This window comes from Neolamprologus brichardi, chromosome 12 (assembly GCF_056152115.1).
Source record: "Neolamprologus brichardi isolate AB-2024 chromosome 12, ASM5615211v1, whole genome shotgun sequence".
NCBI classification, from domain to species: Eukaryota; Metazoa; Chordata; class Actinopteri; order Cichliformes; family Cichlidae; genus Neolamprologus; species Neolamprologus brichardi.
Window position 1 is genome coordinate 23,055,130 of NC_142115.1, and position 14,946 is coordinate 23,070,075.

Consider the following 14,946-nt stretch of genomic DNA (forward strand, 5'->3'; position numbering starts at 1 on the left):
TCAAAAACGAAGACCATATCTCTTGCACATAAAAGTTTCAGCAATGTTTTTAAAATAAACATGTCACCATTTATTGCTCTCCTAACCAACATGCACAAGTTATAGCTCCATTCCCAATAAAGGCTATTGCTAAGTTACACTCATTTTTGAGTGTTTTTGTGCCAGCTACCTGATGAAATACTGCATGGCTAAAGTCACCACGTTGTGACTGGCGAGGGGTGTTTGAAGCTGAGTCATAAAGGAGGCTTGCGGGATCTTCTCTACTCCTCTTATCCCATCTACGCACTGCTCACTTCACATTGGATGGCCCCTCAGAGACACACTGGCCCGTGATTGGCTTGGAAACCTCAACCCCCTGACCCACGTGACCTCTGACCTCTATGGCGGCTGATCCAGTCCATATGAGAGACTCCTGACTGTGACCAACAGTGACCTTTTTTTGCAGGTCTCACACATGCACAGACACGCAGGTGCTGTGGAGTGGGTGGTACGGTTACAAAGGCTTGCATGGCAGCTACACATTTGTGTGGGTGCTTAAACGCATTTTGTCTTTTATAAGTGTTGGTTCACATTCGTGTTAACCTTTGCTGCCTGTGACCCACACCCTCACCCCACCCCCGGTCCCTCTAAAATGAACAACCAGGATTTCCTTGAAGTGCAACTCAGCCACACTGTTTGGAATTCACAGGCAAATTTTGTGCTGCATCAACCTAATGGTTGGACCTTTTCATTTAGGCTGTTTATATTAATTTATTCATTTTGGCTGTATGCGGGTGGCTTCTGGAGCTACAGTTAATCACAGTTACTGCCTATGAATATATGGCAAATTTCCACTAAAGAAAATCATCCTGAGTGTGTGTAATTTCTGAAATTTACAGCATGTTTTTAGAATCTTGGCTAGTTATCTGTTTGCTGCATAATGTTTTGTTTTTTATTGTTTTCCCTTCTTAAACCTCTCTACGGTGCACTGAATTATGCACATTGCTACACTTTTATGGCCCCAGTTCCCCCATCTTCTCTTCTGTTCTTCTCAAATGCTTCAAGGCTTAATGTCATCATTTTTTTTTTGCCATTAGTGCAGATTCAGTTGTTCAGAATCAAGTGCAGTGTTGGCCTTATTGAGTATACCTGAAACGTAATCTAAAATTTAGATCAATAACTTGTCCATACTGTGTGATAAGTTCCTACGAAAAAGAGGTACAATCCCAGTTCTGCAAAGTTGTGATGTGGTGAAAAATGTAGAAATAAATAAATAAATAAATAATCTCATAAACACATACTTTATTTACACATCAAATCTTTCTTTTTTTTTTAAGTATTGAATTGAATTCGGTGGCAGCAACATGTCTCAAAAGTTGGAGTACTGCCACATTTACACCTGTGTAGTATCCCCTCCTCTTTACCACTCTGTAAGTGTCTGGGAACTGTGGAGACCAGCGACTGCCCCCCTTTAGAGCAATGTCATCCCATTTCCTGGGTCTTCTTTATCATATTTTCCATTTTATGATCTGCCAATTTCTTTTAGTTGTTGGAAGGAGTGGGCCGCAAGCAATCCAGTTCAGCATCTGGACTCTTCTACTACAAAGTCATGCTATTGTAAAATAGATGGAACATGCAGTTTAGCATTGTCTTGCTGAGGTATGCAAGGTCTTCCAAGAAAAAGGTGTCATCTTTTAGGATACGTTGTCTAAAGCCTCTGTATACCTTTCAGCATTGATGCCTTTCCAGATGTGGAAGCTGCCAGTTCCATTCCCTATTATATCGCCATAGCATCAGAGACTTTTGAACTGCAGACTTTTGAACTGAGTGCTGCAAACCAGATGGTCCCTGTCCTCTTTAGCCCAGAGGATGCAGCGTCCATGTTTTCCCAAGAGAATTTCGATTCATCTGATCACAAAACAGTTTTCCACTCTCCTCTGTCCATTTTAAATGAGCTTTGGCCCAGAGAAGACAGCAGCAGCATTTCAGGATCATGTTCACATATGACTTCTTCAGTGATTTGCATGACAGAATCATCCCTGTTTTTAACGCAATGTTGCCCAAGGGCCCAAAAATCAAGAGCATCCCAACTTTTGTGAAGCATGTTGCTGCCATCAAATTATATTTGAGCTATTATTTTTCATAAAATAGTAAAAATGTAAATATTTGATGTTTTTCATGTTCTTATGTGGATAAAAAATATGGTTCAGTGCAAATCACTGCATTCTATTTTGATCTACTCCGAATCCCAACCTTTTCAAAACTGGGGTTGTAATCATTAACATTTTTAGTGCTCTATTAGTTCTACAAACACAGCAAAACAAGAAGAAGCACAAGGCAATATGCTCCTTTTTTCCTTACCTTAACTCACCTCAATGCAAAGATCCTAACAGCCCATCAAGTAATAGTTAAGAGGTCACACACCAGTCAAAACTAAACCTTTTTAATACACAACACAACATCTATAGTTAAACTCTACATTATACTAATAAAGATCCATATTTTCTGTTGGTGTCTTTTTTGCACTTTAGTGTTTTATTTAACACTATAGTTTGAATATGCTAATCATCCAGTATCCCCACATAAACAGGATGATTAGCATTTTATTATTACTTTATGAGAGATTTGCATTTGAGGTTATAGACACAAGACCCCACAAAGTGTTGAGTAAGGATGAAAGTGATGAGTGAGACAAATTGCTTCTACCTAATGTTAACCACAGGTTACGGGGGAAAAAAAGTAAAAATACAGAAAAACACATGTCCTGTATAATAGAACGCCCTGCATTTTACGTCAATATGAAATTTAAATGTGCACTAAAATGTGTTTTAGAATAGATGGAATAGAATAGTCCTTTATTGCTGTTGTACATGTAGAATTATAATTTTAGACTTGTAATAATAAACTGTTGTTTTTGAGTCACCAATGCTGCATTTTTTCTTAAAAGAAACACTGGCGGTTTTTAAATACAGTTCAGTTTAATTTAAATTACATGGCATCAACTCAGAAGAACAGTTTCCTCAAGGTACTCTAATGTAGAAACCTCCATATCGTGCACTTGGCGAAAGTAGGAAGGAAGAACTGCCTTTTAACAGGAAGATGCAACCAGAGAGGGGCAGCTATGTGCTGTGATTGGTTACGGGGTGAAGGGAAATATAAGAAAAATAGAAAGCATGAGGAGATAAGGACACATCACAAATTATGTTAGAAGTAAAACACGGAAAGTGAAAAGAGTAGCGTGGAGAAGAAATGCTCAGTGCAGCAGGGGAAGTCCCCCAACACCCTACTTGGCTCGATTCGACTCAAATCTACTCTACCCGGTTTCCATCATTTTCCATTACAACTAAGTATCACCTCAATGTGGGTGGGGTCATTATAGAAAGACTGCCAGAAAGTATGTTCACATTTTTGTATACAACACAAACACAGCACAACGAACCAATGGTATACCTGCTGCTCGGTCTATGGCTTTCTGTCAGACTCAGGGTAAAAGAAGAGAACCGGAAAAGAGTGAAGTCAGCAAGACAAAACACTCCAGACCACAGTGTTGGTTTGTGTGTTGCCATTTCCCTCAGTTTCAAAAATCACAGGCTTTATTCTTGTGAAGGAGTTGCTCTCATGACTAATCCAGGGACATCACTTCCTGGCCAATCAATGACATGCAGTCTGTTAACGTCACATTTTTGGTTCAACTCACCTTGCTTGGAAACCCATGAGTAATAAAACCTGTTATTACGGGTAGAGTCTGACCCAAGTTTGTACTATTGAAAAAGAGGCATAATAGATAAGTCAGTTGATCTAGTTCTAACTATAAGCTTTACCAAAAATGGTTTGACCTTAACCCCAAAAGTAGATAGGATGTCTTCTTATTTATATATATTAAATTTATAGTGCTGTTTTAAATCTGCGCCATAACAGCCCCCAGCTATTGTGATTGGCCGCTGTGTGTACCCGCTGTGCGTGTTCAGCTACTTTTTCACTTCAGTTTTTGAATTTATCAGTGCGATGATAACAGTCATCACCTCAATATAAGTACTCAAAGACGTCAGAAAATCTCTAGACTGGGACTGCAGAATCAGATTAAGGGAAGGAAGGCACAAATTAGTGGAAAAACTTAAGGGATACATATGATAAAAATGCAAAACACAAACTCTTTGCCTATACTCGTCATTTTGTATTCTATTTGCATTCTATTCATTTTATATTCTATTCTATTTGTAGTCTATCTTGATGTAAGTACATTAATCAATGTATCATGACAGGATTTATCATGATTTCTGGGACTAGTATCAAAAGAATCTCTAATTCACTCATGAGCGTTGATAAAAATCTAAAGGTCATCAGTGGATCAGTAGCGGATGTTTGAAAGTCTGTATCCCGTGCAGTGAACATAAAAAAGAGGTATCCATACTTGATAAATCTAGACCTCTATAAATATATTTAAGCAGGTCATCTAAAGCAGGGGTATCAAACTTAAGGTCCAGGGGCCAGAATTGGCCTGGCAAAGACTCCAGTCCAGCCATCTGATGGCTTTGGAAAATGTGAAGGAGCGCATAAAGGTTTTTAACTTTAGTTAAATTGCAGCTTTTTCTTGTGATAAAGACGCCCCCCTTCTCTCCCATACCATTTTATTACAACAAAGTAATTAAGAAATGGATAAACAATCAAATGACACAAAAGTTCACGTTTTTCAACTATCTGCTATAGAAATGTCTCTTCTGTTTGTTTGGTTTTTGTTACAGTGATTTCACTGGTGCAGCCCACTTGGGCTGAATGTGGTTCTCAATGTAAAAAGAGTTTGACATCCCTGGTATGAAGCATTCATTTCTACTGCCACATGCCTCAGATATCCTCAGGAAAATTTAAGGGAGCAGGTCCAATGCCCTCAATGATACCTTGAGTTTCACTACAGTGATTAGACGGCAACAGCGATTAGACAGCGACAGCGATTAGACGGCGACAGTGAAGATGGAGCATAAGCTCACTGGCCTCATGTTTTCCCTAACAAATGGCCTTCCCTTCATTCACTCCTAAAGTCTCTCCTTCTCTGTGTCCCAGTCATTTGTTTAGAGTGGGCAAGCACACAATTAGCCTCTGCTTTCGATGGGGTACAAGAACCTGCCATACAGGCCTCATTTGGTTTGCAAATGCCCAATTTCTTTCTGATTTTAGTAGCTAAAACAAATGCTTGAGCTTTGTTTATAAAAGAGGAGGGAGAGGGAGTGGGGTAGAGCGAGAGAGTGAGAGGAGCGAGGAGGCAGAAGTGGCTATTTTAACTGTGACCCGGTCATCTTGCCTGTAGAGGAGAGAAGAGGCTCTCCCAGATAATGACTGAACAAGCAGCTTTGTGTGGGATGACAAATGGAGTGATCCCACTCTCATCCCACTTACCACAAGAAGAGCTTTGGCGCAGTGTGTGTGTCTTTGTGCGCGATCTTATATGCAAACATGTGTGTTTTGTTGGGCTGTGTGTCATTTGAATGTGTGCATATGCATACATCGGGTTAGTTTGGTTAGTGTCATTGTGTGTGTGTGTGTGTGTGTGTGTGTGTGTGTGTGTGTGCGTGCGTGCGTGCGTGCGTGCGTGCGTGCGTGCGTGTGTGTGTGTGTCAGGAGAGGGTGTTAAAGAGTGTATTCATGGTCAGGAGGTGGTGTGTGTCAACAGCAGATGATTTGCGTGAGGGTTCTGGCCAAGCTGTCCCACGGAGGCCTTTTGTTTTGTTTTGACTCTTCTGTTTTTAATAGACAACCAAGGGCGTAATTTGAATACCACCGACCCCGCCTGTGTGCCACTTTCTCTGTATTCTGGCTGTGGAAGTTCTAGGCACCGGTCAGCTCCTTCGGTGGAAAAACGCAACTCCCTTTGTGCCAAATCCAGTCATCCTGTGCACACTTCGGGATGAGGTTCTGCATGAAGAAGAGCAAAGGATATACAGTGGGGCAAAAAAGTATTTAGTCAGCCACCGATTGTGCAAGTTCCCCCACTTAAAATGATGACAGAGGTCAGTAATTTGCACCAGAGGTACACTTCAACTGTGAGAGACAGAATGTGAAAAAAAAATCCATGAATTCACAAGGTAGGATTTGTAAAGAATTTATTCGTAAATCAGGGTGGAAAATAAGTATTTGGTCAATAACAAAAATACAACTCAATACTTTGTAACAAAACTTTGTTGGCAATAACAGAGGTCAAACGTTTACTATAGGTCTTTACCAGGTTTGCACACACAGTAGCTGGTATTTTGGCCCATTCCTCCATGCAGATCTTCTCAAGAGCAGTGATGTTTTGGGGCTGTCGCCGAGCAACACGGACTTTCAACTCCCGTCACAGATTTTCTATGGGGTTGAGGTCTGGAGACTGGCTAGGCCACTCCAGGACTTTCAAATGCTTCTTACGGAGCCACTCATTTGTTGCCCGGGCGGTGTGTTTTGGATCATTGTCATGTTGGAAGACCCAGCCTCGTTTCATCTTCAAAGTTCTCACTGATGGAAGGAGGTTTTGGCTCAAAATCTCACGATACTTGGCCCCATTCATTCTGTCCTTAACACGGATCAGTCGTCCTGTCCCCTTGGCAGAAAAACAGCCCCATAGCATGATGTTTCCACCCCCATGCTTCACAGTAGGTATGGTGTTCTTGGGATGCAACTCAGTATTCTTCTTCCTCCAAACACGACGAGTTGAGTTTATACCAAAAAGTTCTACTTTGGTTTCATCTGACCACATGACATTCTCCCAATCCTCTGCTGTATCATCCATGTGCTCTCTGGCAAACTTCAGACGGGCCTGGACATGCACTGGCTTCAGCAGCGGAACACGTCTGGCACTGCGGGATTTGATTCCCTGCCGTTGTAGTGTGTTACTGATGGTGACCTTTGTTACTTTGGTCCCAGCTCTCTGCAGGTCATTCACCAGGTCCCCCCGTGTGGTTCTGGGATCTTTGCTCACCGTTCTCATGATCATTTTGACCCCACGGGATGAGATCTTGCGTGGAGCCCCAGATCGAGGGAGATTATCAGTGGTCTTGTATGTCTTCCATTTTCTGATGATTGCTCCCACAGTTGATTTTTTCACACCAAGCTGCTTGCCTATTGTAGATTCACTCTTCCCAGTCTGGTGCAGGTCTACAATTCTTTTCCTGGTGTCCTTCGAAAGCTCTTTGGTCTTGGCCATGGCGGAGTTTGGAGTCTGACTGGTTGAGGCTGTGGACAGGTGTCTTTTATACAGATGATGAGGTCAAACAGGTGCCATTCATACAGGTAACGAGTGGGGGACAGAAAAGCTTCTTACAGAAGACGTTACAGGTCTGTGAGAGCCAGGGATTTTCCTTGTTTGAGGTGACCAAATACTTATTTTCCACCCTGATTTACGAATAAATTCTTTACAAATCCTACCATGTGAATTCATAGATTTTTTTTTCACATTCTGTCTCTCACAGTTGAAGTGTACCTCTGGTGCAAATTACTGACCTCTGTCATCATTTTAAGTGGGGGAACTTGCACAATCGGTGGCTGACTAAATACTTTTTTGCCCCACTGTAATACTGTATATATATTCCAAAACAGGTAGGAGGCCAAAGTCTTTGGGCAGATGTCTGAATCTGTTCACTGGTTCAATATTTGTCAGGATCAACTGAAAGATCAAAACCATCTCTAATCTGTAGAGTCAACATAAACTGCTGCCAGTGAAGAACCATGACGCAAACATACAGAAATGTATTTGCTTTGCTTGCTTCACTGTACCCTTTCAAAACTTGACTCTTGATGCTTTGTCAGTTAACACAACCCTTTTTTTTGTCATTTTCCATTTTTCTTCAAGAGCAAATATAAAATCTTTTACATATTTATCAGATTCCACCTTCCCAATCAAAAACATGCTTTTTTATTGTGACTCTGGAAGTCTGTTTTGGCATCCGGCTGGATCACTTGTATCACACTCTTGCTCAAGTTCAATCTCAGTCTAAGGAGTGCCCATAAACAAACAGGATTTTGAGATGTAGCAACTAGTTTGGAAGCCAGTTGCGATCCAATATGCAACTTACGCAAGTGTGATGTGGAAAGCTAAAACCACAGGTACACATACACTGACAATGGACGTTTGAGCGAGAGGTATATTGTATCTACAAAGCTACAGTTTGTGAATTGATTTCATTAGTTTTAATTAATCATTTTAATCATTTTCACTAGTACATGCCCACGCTGCCGTATTATTTGGTGTGTTTAAGGTGTTGGCAAGCTGACGTGTTTAACCACACTGGGAAAAGTAAAAAAAAAAAAAAAAAAAAATCAGGAGTGGTAGATGGTTTTTTAAATAAACAGAAGAAAGTATGCAATTCACTGTGTTTACAGTGCTTAACGAATTTATTACACCATCACACAATACACCCAATGTAAGGTTTATGCAGCATCTTACCTAAATTAACAGTACTGGTAATTACCCAAATCATTATTTGTGTTTCTGTAATATTAATCCACAAGTATGTACAATCTCTTTAATCAAAATCACAGGTTTAATACTAAAATGTGATTATTGTTGTTATCCATGAATGTTCAAATGTACTATTTTACAAAAAGGCAGAAAAAAAACAGCAACACACGTTATTACAGCCGAATTACAGTTATTTACTTGGATCCTGATCAGAAAAATTGTTATGGTAGACTAATTCCCAGTGTGTCGCCTCAAATTTGTGAATTCAGTTTCCTATTTCAGAATCAGAATACTTTGTTAGTCCCAGAGAAAATTATGTGATCACAGTTGCTCTGAGAACAATAATAAACAAGTTAATGTACTAAAATAAAAGAATACAATATATTACAAAATTCCATATAGCTAAATAATACAAATAGCTTTAATATAAAAGTATCCTGATATGTTACACAAAATTATAATATTAATAAAGTTGTATAATAAATAGCAATATTTAATAATAATTAAGTAATATGTAATAAATACGTTTTTGAGAGCTTAATAAAATATTTGTTTTCTTGTTTTTATGACAGGTGGTTTAATAAATTTGTTTAGCACAAATATATATATTTATGGGTCCAGGTTAACATATAACTTTATTCATCAGACACTGTCAACCCCTGTAAAGTGTAAAGGGAAAAAAATTGGTACCCTGAATTTGCATTGGTATTTATTTATTTTTCAGTGGCCATGTACAAAAATTTGTCTCCTAAGCGACTCACTGAACCAGATTTAGATATTTGCTAATTTCCATCTGCAGTCTCTGGGTGGGTCAAACTGTAATAAAAATACACAAAAACACATCATCAAGGAACAAATGATACTAATATACAACCTACTCACAGTTCCCACATGATAACCCAAAGCTCAGCTCAGGTGGTAGATCAGGTCACCTACTAATTGGAAGGTTTGTGGGTTGATCCCATCTACTCACGTTGCTCTCTGATGCAGCCACTGGAGTATGAATGTGTGTGAATCATACTGAAATATCAAAGACACCTAAATGGCCCTCTTAAATCTTCATATTTAAAAGAAACAAAAGGACTACAAACTCTCTGTTTTTGACAGATTCTCAAAATCCACCTTTTGATATCACATGAGACAGACTAGAAATGTATTCCAGATTTCAAGCATTCAGGAAGATAATAGTTTTAAAAGAAGATGCAGGTTGGGAGAAAGCAGAGTATCTCAAAGCTCCAGAATAAATATATTCTTAGCAGCTGAATAAAGCTTTTCAGAAGTGGGAGTGCAACATTATTTTTAAAAAACTGTTAACAATAGTTAATGTAAGAAAAAATAAACATTCTGTTTCTTTCATGAGTAAATTGTGAACTTGTCCAAAGGTAATATTGTGTGTTTCCTGTCATTTTAAAACTTTTAAAACTAAGTTTAGGTTTGCCTTAATGTTTAACTTCACCAATGTTGCTTATTGTGATCATTTTATTTAGGAAAAGAGGATTTAGTACAACAACAAGTTGTTTATATCCCTGCTGTTATTTGCACAGTTTTTCCATTTTCTGTAAATAGTCTGTTGTTTGGGTTTCTTTTAAGCACAAATCATTTTAGATTCTAAATTATTTTAAATGCACTTTTTCTACATTAAAAAAAACATCCTACTCAGTTGCACATTTCTTTTAATGTGAGCATGCTGTTTATAATAACCATACAGTATTTTTTTTTCTTCTTATGTTTGCCCTGTAAAGTTTGATGTTCTCTACTTTTGTGTGAATCTGCATGCTCCATCTTCCTGTCACTTTGCTGCCGGAACACCTGCATTTTCCCAACCAATGTTGATTATATTAGGAATAGAGAATTTCAGTGATGGTATATTGAGGTGCTTTGTGGTTGAAAAACACGTATAAAAGATTTTTTTAATGGATGGAAATATCAAACTTAATATATTCACTATTTCTTAAATTAGATCATACTGATAGGAAATGAAATTTATATGATGCTTTTATAAGGTGTTATTGGTATCTAACTGCTGAAATGGGTTATTTTAGCCTGTTGCTTGTTTGCTAGACAACATAATTATGTCATAATATCTGATAACAACCTTCAGGCGCCTCAGATATACCTGAGAACCAAATCTGGTTTCTCAGCTTCTGATTGTGTAGGATTAGTTTGCCGACAAGGAAACAGAAAGACAGACGGATAGAGCTTCCTTATGTTATAGTGAGATATTTTGATATGCAACAGATTTCTTTCTTTCTTTCTTTCTTTTTGAAAAAAGACTGAGTGCTTCAGTCATGTCCATCTCAGAGGACAGCCTCAAGCAGGACCAGATCACACTGGAGAGGTTTTGTTTTTTATCAGGCTTGGAAAAAAATTGCAGTATCTCTCCAGGAAACTTATATACAGCAATAGGGAAATGTGGGTAGCTCTGATTAGGCTCCTGACCTGATTGACAAAGACCTGGATAAGCATTAAATACTGGATTGATGGATGTCTTGAGCTAATACTTCACCACGAGCATCACCTCATCCTTCCTTGCCATTTACACTTGATACATGGCACAGAGTGAACTGTTGTGTGCACACTGAAATCTGAGTAGCAGTGAACACACTACTGCAGTCTTGTCTTATGTTACTGCTATGCCTACAGGAATGAGCATCTTCAACTGAACCTCCACCCATGCCTTTGGTAAATCACTCGTTTGCAGTTTCCCATCATCTCCAGTCGCTCTGGTGTCGTGCTGTCATGCAGAGAGTGATTCTCTTTCCATGGACTTTTGTTTTGTAATGCTGGATCAGCGCTATCAGTTTATTCGTTTTAACACTGTGTATACATTCTTATAGACACATAGCTGAAATCAGAGAAGGGGAAAGTCCTATGTAAATATGGAATGCAAATATGTAAATGGTATTGAAAGCAGAGTGTGGTTCTGTTTATTCAGACTATAAGTTCGTGTTTCATCTTTATATAGGTCAGAATCCCTGGCTGCAATGTTTTCATCGTATTTTACTGATGTATAGAGTAAGCACTTTTTCTTTATATATCATCTATGCACTTAAATTCTGATTGGGCCCTGGGTTAAATTGGTTACCGGCACTCTTACTTGTTGCTTGAAGGGTTAACTCCACCTAAAGGTCAAGAGTCTATAAATTGCCACAGTTAAACAACAAAATAGACTGTAAAATTGGACTAATTCATTAACAGTTTGTGTGTTCAGATCATAAAAAAACGGATTAATTGATCAACATTTTATGTACAGTGACTAAAGCAGCATGAAGCGTGCACAGACCAGATCATAATTTCTTTCAATTTAAATCACGTTACAGTGAAATAATCAATTATACATGGTTGATCTACTTTTCAAAAGTCTTTATGAATCACGGGGAGATTTTTTGTATGTAAGACTTCCCATTTCACTCTTCAAGAGTCCTTTTTACTTAAAGGGCGTCACAGATTCAAACTGAACCTGTGAAACAGGTTTTTGGCATTTCTTGAAGTTGCAGTATTGTGTTCATTCCCAGTACGCTGAGCTCGTGTATAATTTATGACGGCGCATTAAACAGCCAAGCACCAGGCTGCCTATCATGTAAACAGATCAGGATTTTACAGCCCTCTTGCCGGCTGTTTAAACAGACGAAAGGAAAAGGAGGGAAATTAAAATCCAAATGGAAAACATGTGTGGCACTGCACGCGCACGTGTGTGTGTGTGTGTGGAGGGTTCACTGCGAGATAATGTGGAAGTGACGCAGCGTGAGGCAAAAATCCACACATTAAAAACTTTTAAACACACACATATACTCACACATGGACACACACACACACACACATTAACCAAGGTGCCACAAAACCTCCAGTTTTATCAAGTGCAGCTGTGAGCAGAGTCGTATCAAAGGCAGCATGTGGAGCAGGGCTGTGGTGCTGCAGAGAAGATCAGGTCCAGATGGGTTTAGTCTGTCAGACAGATCTGCTCACCTCTGCCATCATATCTGACTTAGTCACGTTACTGTATATATTGCTCCAGCCGCCAGACTGATCGTTTCTCCTCTGCTCTGGCCCTTTGTTTTATTTTATGGCTTTCCTGTTTTAGCGAACCCAAATAGGCACCACAGGGGTGACATGCAACAAAAGCGATGAACCGGTTCAGGCTCGTATCGTGCGTGTGGGTTGTGTAACTTGGCTTCGAGCCACCAGGACGTCCGTCTGTGTTTCTGATCACAGAGATAGCCAACCAAGCCAGAACTGCATATTGTCAGTGGGGAGAATAAAGAGTCTCTAACTGTGCGGATCATGTGGATGTGTTTTTTAAGAGGTTACTTTGTGTGTCCTAACATGTGTAGTTGCAGTCAAAGGCATGATCTACAGCAGATGGGTTAGAAAAAGACACACACATCCACACATGCAAGTTCAAAGAGACTTATGCCGTATATATGCCACAGACTGGAAAAAAAAACAGCTAATCATACTCAATGCTGAAAATGAATTCTAAAGAAGACATCATATAACATATTATACAGCAATTAGCACAGACCACATCTGGTCACAGTGGTAGGAGATTATACTACTGTCAGAATAACTAACACTGTCGGGGACAAACATGTGTGTGCCTTAGCAACAAAGCTGTAATTAAGGATGCTGTGAACTTTCTTGTATGTTTCTTGTATGTGATCATCACACTGGTTTTATCATCCAGCTACATTTTCCCTCATTCCTTCCCGTGTGGTATAAAACAGCACACGTGGCTGCAAGAGGTTGCGTGCTGACATATTGTATATGACGACACTTTGAGTTATCATGCTCAAGTTAGTCTCCGTACACAATGCCTTACCTCTCCCTGGAAGTCTCCTTCGAAACAACTGCACTTGGATCGTCTTCAGTGTGTCACAAAGGTGACCCTTCAATTTAAATTTCATCGCAGAAGAAGGAAGAAAGCCAGCCTACTCTGGGAATATGGCAACCGTGGCATAATTGTCTACACCTCATCAAGTTAGACAGACATGTGAGACAAATGCATGCAGCTCTGTAAATAGTGAAATAAGCATGCTTAAAGTCATACTCTTGACCTGATACCTTGCCAGTGGGCTTCAACAGTGTGGACTCACAGCCTGCTCTCCTAATCAGTGATACTCCTTGACGTAAAGGTTGGATCAGTTTGGATGAGAACATGATGTTTGCTCCATGATAAAATCACACACATCGTTCATTATCAGAGCTAAACTTCAAGGTTGCATCAGTAGCTGCACTGGAAACCATCCAGACGTACACAAGAACTTTGAAGAGAAAAATTCACATCGGGCGTTTTTTGTGCATGCAATATTTTCACCACACAACCTTCAGTTTAAACCATAAACTTTGTCATGCATATTTACAAAACTTACTGTTTGCATGGGGTTTTTTTGGTTCAGAAAACATCTGAATTTTGTAGAATTCATTTTCACTTGCATTTTGTCTTATTGTGCACCAGAATGATGACTTTAGTCGTGCTGAAATACAGAATAAAGAAAGGCTGAGAGAAAATTCGCCAGAAACCAGGTAAGCAAGTAAAAAAGAAAAGAAAAGAAAATAAAAGAAAAGAAAAGAAGAGCACAGTATGGCTTATTTTCTTGCTTTTATTATTCACTGGGCTTACCAAAGTCAGGAGAAACCTGGGGTGGAATGAAGCTGATCAAGAGAAGAGACAACTGCTCTTTGTATTCCAAAGTTCTACATTTTTCCATATACATATCAGTAAAATCTACTTCCATCCTCTTCACCTAACATGCCCTATTGCTGCGGGAGGTTTTGTTTTTCTTACTCATCATGTGGGATAACTATTCGTCCTCTGTAGCTCAGAAATAAGTCAGTCGAGGCTTACAAATCCCCCAAGGAATAGCCCATAAATTAAAACTTGTATTAAATACTGACAATAAAGTGCTCCACCGTGTTGTGTAAGAGCTCGAGGACATGAGCTCAAAATCCAAGGCTCCCACTTTTGTCTTGAAGTCCTATCTGAAAGCTTTGTAGGGTTTTTGCATGTCCATGTTCACATAATGGTATTCCGCATAGCATCTCATGATTTTACAGCGAGCTAGAAATGTTCAAAGTCTAACGCTGAGAGTCAAACTTTATACCACTAGGGTATTTTGATCTGTCTTTTTGATCTGCGCGTTTGATCTGGCTATTCTTTTTGAAGCACTCTCCTTTTAGTTTTCCTCTTCACTTTAACAAGGATAGAACAGAAAGCAGAATTGTAGATGCCAAGTCGCTCAGGCACCAAAAAAAAAAACTTTTTTGTTGAGCGTGGAATGAAAGATGAAGTTGATCTACTTCTGCAGCCTCTAAACTGGAGACAATGTTGCCAGTTTATATGCATTCCTTTTGTTGTTATTGTTATTGTAGGGTGTGTGGGTGTGCATGTTGCCCTGCAAATACACTCGAACATACTGTATTGAATTTATAATCTCTGTGGCTGCTCAGAGCTTCCACCACATTTGTTTGTTTTTGTTCACGCACGGCTGCGTATCTGTAGGTGTGGGTCAGGAAGTAGGTGCCAAGGAGTGGATTCAAGGTCA